Below are 7254 nucleotides of genomic sequence, written 5' to 3'. Positions count from 1 at the left end.
CATTAATATATTTGTAAAAGCTTTTTTTGTTGTCTTTAACGACAGCGGCCAGATTGTGTTCTAGCTGGGCTTTTGCCTTTCTCATTTCCTCTCTGCATGACCTAACAAGGTCCCTGTACTCTTCTTGAGTTGCCTGCCCCTTCTTCCACAAGCGGTAAACTCTCCTTTTTTTCCTGAGTCCCAGCAAGAGCTCCCCGTTCAGCCAGGCCGGTCGTCTTCCCCGCCCGTTCTTCTTACGGCGTACAGGGACAGCCTGCTCCTGCGCCTTTAAGACTTCCTTCTTGAAGATCGTCCAGCCTTCCTGGACCCCTTTGCCCTTCAGGACTGTCTCCCAAGGGACTCTCTCAACCAACGTCCTGAACAGGCCAAAGTCCGCCCTCCGGAAGTCCATGGTTGTGGTTTTGCTGGCCCCCCTCCTTACTTCACCAAGAATCGAGAATTCTACCATTTCATGGTCGCTAAGCCCAAGAATGCAGCACAAACCAGTAAAACCGGTACAGGACTCATGGTGCAGGATGCCTGGCTTCTGGTTCTGCCCCAGACTTTCTCTCCATGCCTCAGTTTCCCCAACTCTTAAGCCAGAACAATTAACCTTGCCCAATTTCATAAAAAGTTTGGACATCTGCAGATGCAGATCTTCATATGTGATGAGTCAGATCTTCCCTTGTGTGATTCAGCTCACAGATGCTGAGCCCTGCATCGCTGGGGCCATCTCCCAGTGAACAGCTACGGAGCTTCCCCTACTCCAGGATCTGCATTTGCTATTCTTGCTGGAGCAAGGCAGCCACAGACATCTCCTGAGTGCCTGACTACTCCTACAACTAAATACTTCTGTGAGTTTCTAGACCCATTTGGGAAGATCAGGAAAAAAAACCTTCCTAGGTTAAACACTTCTGTTAGCAATACAGGGGTCATCGCAACATCTTCATCAGCGTGTTATGAAGGAATATAACCTCTGGTCTATGCAATGGTGTAGGAGACAGACAAAGGCCAGGATATATTTACGTACAGTGGCCAAACTGCTGCCAATGCCCGCAGTAGCTAATTTAACTATAGGAACAGCCAAAAGGCATTTCCACCCCCTCCATCCCATCCCAGTTACCTGTCAAAGCCTTCAGGTTCCTGGTGGCCAGGACACCATCTGAGCATAACAAGACTCAGCCACGAGCACAGCTCAAACCCTGCAAGACTTGCTTTGTCCAATGGCCAGAGGGTGACTTGCGAGGAAGAAGCGAAGAAGAAACGTTTGCCATGGCTGGATGTATTTTTCTGTGCTTTCTGTGAAGACTGCAGCAGCTGTGGTTAATTCTAAAATGGGAAATAGAGAAAAGTTCATTGGACGATTGACAACTTTCCTTCCTGCAAGTTATAGCAGAAGGAAAATGGAAATCTAACAGTGGCTTTCGCTTCTAAAATTAACATAATTCTCCCTGACGCATGAATGTGGCTCAGCAATACCAGCAGCACAAACCCCGGTGCTCTGGCAGGACAGAGATCTGACCCTGGAAAAGTCTTTCATGTGTGGATGCGGCCCGTTAACATCTGGAGCAAAATGCTAGCGGCCTCTTCTAAAGATTACACCAGCAGACGTCGCTCTGCAAGAATGCATCAGGGTTGCATCATGTGGGCTCCCTGAAATTTCCAGAAATCCTGCCTGCCACCTCTTTCCTGCCAGGTTTTCACTGAAGATCTATACAGTAGCTAGGAAATACACACTGAGATTCTCCGCTGGCATATTTTAAACAGGCAGGTGTATTTAGGCTAAGCATAGCATGTGGGTTTTGATGCATGGGGACATACGAAAGCCATCCTTTTTTGCTAAGGGTCCTGCATGCAGAACCTCTGTTCTGGAATATAGGAAGCTTCAGAGAGAGAGAAATACACGGTTAAATGTATTAAATATTACTTGTGACACTATGCATCTATCACGCACTGCAAAATGACATCAGAAGTGGCATTAAAGTTGCAAAAAGCACTAAAAAGATTGGAAAGGCCAAATTAAGTTCAACTGGGTAACTTTCACTTGAGCTTAACCACTCTTACGACACAGAGAGCAAAGAAACCCTCAAATGCCTTATCTCTCTTCTCATCGGCACTCAATCCTCCACCAGCCAGTCCCCTTGCCTTGAAGACTGGTCTTGGCCTTTCGCAGTTACATCCTAAGCTGCCACGAAGGTTATGCTCCCTGACCCGATTTGGACCTACGTGAAGGGACCCGACCGGTGTGACGTTTGCCTCCCATGTGGGTGCATTGTGTCATCCCAAGCAAAGACACAGCAACTCAGATTTAGACACAAACTGGTTTGGTTCCACCAGATCAGCGCAACAAGGTCACCAGCGTTGGGGCAACCAAAAGCCCCTTGGACCCTGGGAAGGATGAAGCCCCTTCTCCTCTTGTATCTCTCTGGGTAGCTTTTCTATTGCCTCTGTCAGAGCGGAAAAGACGAAGAGGCTGCCAAGCCCCTTCCTAAGCATCCCTTTGCTTACATATCCGCAGCACGTGGGCGATGAGAAATGTACATGCCGTTTGCTCCTGCTGGACCGCTGCCCGGTGCAGGGGGGGTGCTGAGCCCAGCGTGTCTTTCCTCAGATTCATCTCTCCCCTCCTCCTCCTTTCCTGCCTTAAAACTGCTGCATCAAGCACGCCGAAGTCCACAACGCAGCAAAACCACCAGCCCCAGCCCTGTCCTGCATTCCGAAGTCCGAAGTCCACAACGCAGCAAAGCCCCAGCCCTCAGGCCCCCCCCCCCCTCCCCAAACCCATCGGCATCACCACTGGCAGAGTTTTGCAGCTTGGCTCGTTGGGGACCTGATTTCCAACAACCAAGCCACTTTGAGAGACACCGGTAAGATTGGTGAGACAGGCAGTTGTGTAACTTGTGTGCCTACACATGGCTGGGAATGCACACGCATGCACACGCATGCACACGCTGAACCCGCCCCACTGCCCCCCCCAGAGCAGCTCTGCGCTGGAAGCAGAAGATTGGCTGGCGGAGGATCTCTCTCCAAACAAGGGTCAGTTTTAGGGGCGTTTCTGTTCCCTCAGCTGGCTCCAGAATAAATGGTTTCCTTTTACATCCCGTTTCCTTAGAAGAGGCCTGAAACGTTGCTGCACTGCGGGGGGGCATGTGGGTCTGTGCCTCCTCTCAGCTTTCTGACAGCTTCAACCAAATTTAAAGGAGAGGCAGAGAGCTCAAGCCTTTTAAGTTTCCATATGCTTCTTGAAAACAGGCAGCCAGGAAGAGACGAGGAAGAACTTTAACATGGCAGCGGATGGGAACTCAGCTTTCAATGAGACATCAGAGATTCCCCCTCACAGCCCCACTCCGTGCACGACTCTGAACAGACTGACCTCCCCGTTCCTGGGCCTTCTCTGCTCATATTTTGTAATAAAGGGTCAAAAACTGCAAATGGCACATTCCTTGCTGCCTGCCTCAGGCTCCTCACAGTGGGGAAACTGAAGCTACGGCATCCCAAATCACTGGTCTCACCCTGCTCTCACAGCTTGCCCTTGAGATGGCCCTGGCGTTCGTGGGACTGACGTGGCTGAAAAACTAACCACTTTCTTTTTCTTTCGGTTCATTTTTGGGTGGATCCAGACGGTCCCGGTCACTGCGAGGCAGAAGGGAGGGGGTAAGGAGTGCATATCAGTGCATATCAGGAGTGCATATCAGTGCATATCAGTGCATATCAGCAGTCCAAGGCAGTTCATCCAGCCAGCCTGGAAAGGGTACCTCGGAGTCCTGAGTCCTGTTGGTTTCCCACGACCCCAAACCAGAGCTCCTGTATCAGTGTAGAAAGAGCATGGGACCCGGCGGCCACGCGGGTCCTCCCAGCTTGCTGCCCAGGGATGGCAAACTCCTGCCCCCGAGCTGCGGCTGTCCACAAGGACCCAATCTCCTCCCCCCATAGCCTGGCTCCCGGGAAGGTACAGGATGCAGGGGTTTGCAATCTGACCTGCCGTCACCCATGCTGGACCTCCGCCCAGGCCACACAGATGCCATTCTTTCCACCCAAAAGCACCGGAGGAATTTCCCCCCGCCTTGACGTGTTGGCAGGAGACCCTGTGGATTTTGAACTTTTCTCTGGGAGTATTAAACAGGGATTACAAACTGGGATCAAGGGAGTTTCTCTCCTCTATGCCCTGTGGGAAAGCTGCAGCTGGGGCCTCGCTAGCCTGTCATTCCTTGTTCGTGCATCACAGCATACCTGCGTGATACCACGGATGGAGAATTTGCCCCTCTCCAGGGCAATCACAATCCTTTTCCTTTTCCTTTTTCTCCTCCATCACATCTGCTGAAGAAGCAAAAGCTGACCAGTACTTTGCAGAGGATGTGTGCATCCATAGGCTGAATTTGCACTTTTAGGGCATATACACCCAACCCTATGACCTCCCAGAAAGCCAGGGGCTGGCATCCCCGGCTCCAGGCACAGCAGGCTAGCAGAGATGAGTTTGTCTCGTCACTGCTGCAGACCAGACAGGCCAGGGCACAGATCCACGGGACACTCAGCCTTTCAGCTTCACTGCCATCCTTTGTGTGCTGTCTATTCAGACAAAGCTGGTCCCTTCCAGCTCCAGCCAAACCGGGACCCGGGCATGGGTGCAAGCCAGAGAGGAGGAAAAGGGCTGCGATTCTGCCTGAGTCTGAGACATTGCTGCCTGCGAAGCCATTGCTCCGTGATGCCTTGAGCTGCATGAACGAGTTCAGAGTGGCAAAGGAGGATGTTGCAAGGGGAAAATTAAAGCACCAATCCTGAACTTGCCCTTGAGCTGGGCAGAGAAGCAGAATCCCCCCAAAGCCTTTGCGCGTGGGTACCCAGAGACCCAGGTGAGCTCTAACTAGCTCTGGACAGGGAACCCCTCATCCAACACATGCTTGATTTGCCTAGAGATGAAGCCATGGTGTTTGAGTGCTACTGGGAACTCACCTCAGGCTGGAGTCATACTGGTTGCAGCCAGCCCCGGCCCCCATGGCTCCTCACATGGCTCTAGGAGATGACCTCAGGCTGGATCCCTCCATCAGCCACAGCTGCTTCCAGGCTCCATCCAGACCCATTTGCTCTGGTTTGGGGAGAGATTTGGCTGATGAAACTGAGATGCATGCAAGTTCCTCTGCAGTCCTAGACGAATCAGTGATAACACTGCTCCTGGGATTGAGAAATGGTCTGGGGAGGGTTAAACTGATTTGACAAGGTTTGAGCTGACCTAGGAAGGGTTTCTTTAAGGCTGGTTCACCTTCTCTGTCCATTCCTGCTCATTAGGTGAGAAAAAAATGCCCAGTAGATCAGGCAGGAGAAGCGAGAAGCGGTGCAGAGGCAGGGGAGCATTCACATCAGTGCTGCCTTTGTCTCACCCTTGCAGGCCGGTGAGATAACGCTGTCACCAGGACAGGGAACACAATGGGGATGTGCAAATTTGGGAATTTCACTGTATTAGGGAGTCTCCCAGGCTTGTTGCATCCTCTGCAGGAAGACTAGACGCATTCAAGGTGGAGGCTGCAAAGAGGATCAGTATCCCCTTTGCTGCCCCCACCGTGATCTTTGCAGGTCCCATGGTTTTTAATCCTTCAAGACCTAATCCTGCCATGTGCTGTGCTCCCTCCAAGAGATGTTCAGCACCAGGACGGCTTCTCAGCTGCTCTTCAGTGCCAGACCCACGCTGGCTCTGAGCATCCCTGCCTTCCTCATCTGCAGCACAGAGAAACCCCAAAGGTACCTGAGTTACCCAGAGGGGGAGGTGAGGCTCATGAACTCTGAGGCTCATAAGGACATACGAAATGTCCTACTAGGCCAGCATGGTTCGTCTAGCTCCGCTCCACCAGCGACGATGGGAGAGGCAAGCACCTTTTAGGCAAGCAACTGGTTCCAGCTTGCCTGTGGTCCATTGCGCTTGTGCCACCCCAGCACCCAGATCTGCTGGATTAGGGATGTTCAGCGTACATCCGCATTAGTATCTACTTCTGGAACTAATTAGCCTAATTTGTCTAATCCTTTTAGATTAGATCCCATCTGCCTCCTGTGGATGCAACTGCGTGAAAAAGGACTGCCTGGGATCCGTTTTAAAATGATCTGCTAGCTTCTACCTAGCTCCATGCTCTTAACTGTGGGATCTGGCGAACAGCTTTAATCCCCTGCCCCATTAAAGCTGAGAGTTACAAGAAAGGACTAAGTAACTCCGCTCCACAAATTGCCTTCATTGCTATCCTCGCTACAGACCACGCTTGATCCTGGAAAGCAGAAATCCTGCACCAGCACTGCTTCGTGGCAGCTTAGAAGATGACAGACTCTGTCACTGATACAGGAAAACACGGGTCAGTCTCCTGGGTCACTGTAACCTACAGGAAAGGGTGAATGTGCAAAGCTCCTGGAGTTTATATTTTAAAAGTTCTGTCCAAAGAGCCTGTTAGACTGCAGTGTTTGCTGTTGTAGAAATAAAGTGCTCCTTTAATATATAATCAAGTGAATTAGTAACACTGCTTTAAATAAGACAAGCGAAACGACCACGACAGCATCAGTCCAGATGTTTTACGGCTGCGCATGTGTTGTTTACCGCAGAGCTGGGTGTGGGACGCCCAGTCAGTACCAGTCGGATTTCACTGTCTGCCACCCACCCCGGCAGCTGTTGTTTACCGCAGAGCTGGGTGTGGGACGCCCAGTCAGTACCAGTCGGATTTCACTGTCTGCCCCCCACCCCGGCAGCTCCCCCACACCCAGCCCGGGCACTGCAACAACAGGCTGCAAATCTCCGTCCGGTTTGTCGGGGTGTGTAGGATCAGACCCGTATCACAAAGTCTGGGGTTTTTTAATTAAAAGTGTGTTATGGCTCAGTAGATCTGCAGCCTCCTAAATCCAAAGGCTCCCCAGGGAGCATAACCGCCCTTGAAATAACTCGCGACAAAAGAAATCCAAGTTTTGCCCTACGCGCAAGTGTGTTTTAAAGCTGGGCGGCTGGAGGGGAGGAGTTGTGCTGGAGAAGTGGATGTGTCTTTTGGCAGCTGGGCCCGCTCATTAAAGGAGCAGAGAAGACGGAAGAAGGCAACTCCCAGCATCGCTCCCCCTTCCCGGTCCTCTCCCCCCATCCCACTGCTGTAGGATCTCCTACGTGGCACTGTGGGGGCAGGGAGCGCTGGCCAGAGCGCCTGCACAGTCCAATTGCACTTGGAAATCACTCGATGGCAACAGAAATCTCCTCCTGCAATGCAGATCAGCCCGATTCCTAGCACTTTCACCCTGTAAAATATGTTCATGGTCAAG

This window comes from Aptenodytes forsteri, unplaced genomic scaffold (assembly GCF_000699145.1).
Source record: "Aptenodytes forsteri isolate BGI_AS27 unplaced genomic scaffold, ASM69914v1 Scaffold231, whole genome shotgun sequence".
Classification (NCBI taxonomy): domain Eukaryota; kingdom Metazoa; phylum Chordata; class Aves; order Sphenisciformes; family Spheniscidae; genus Aptenodytes; species Aptenodytes forsteri.
This window is presented reverse-complemented; position numbering follows the sequence as displayed.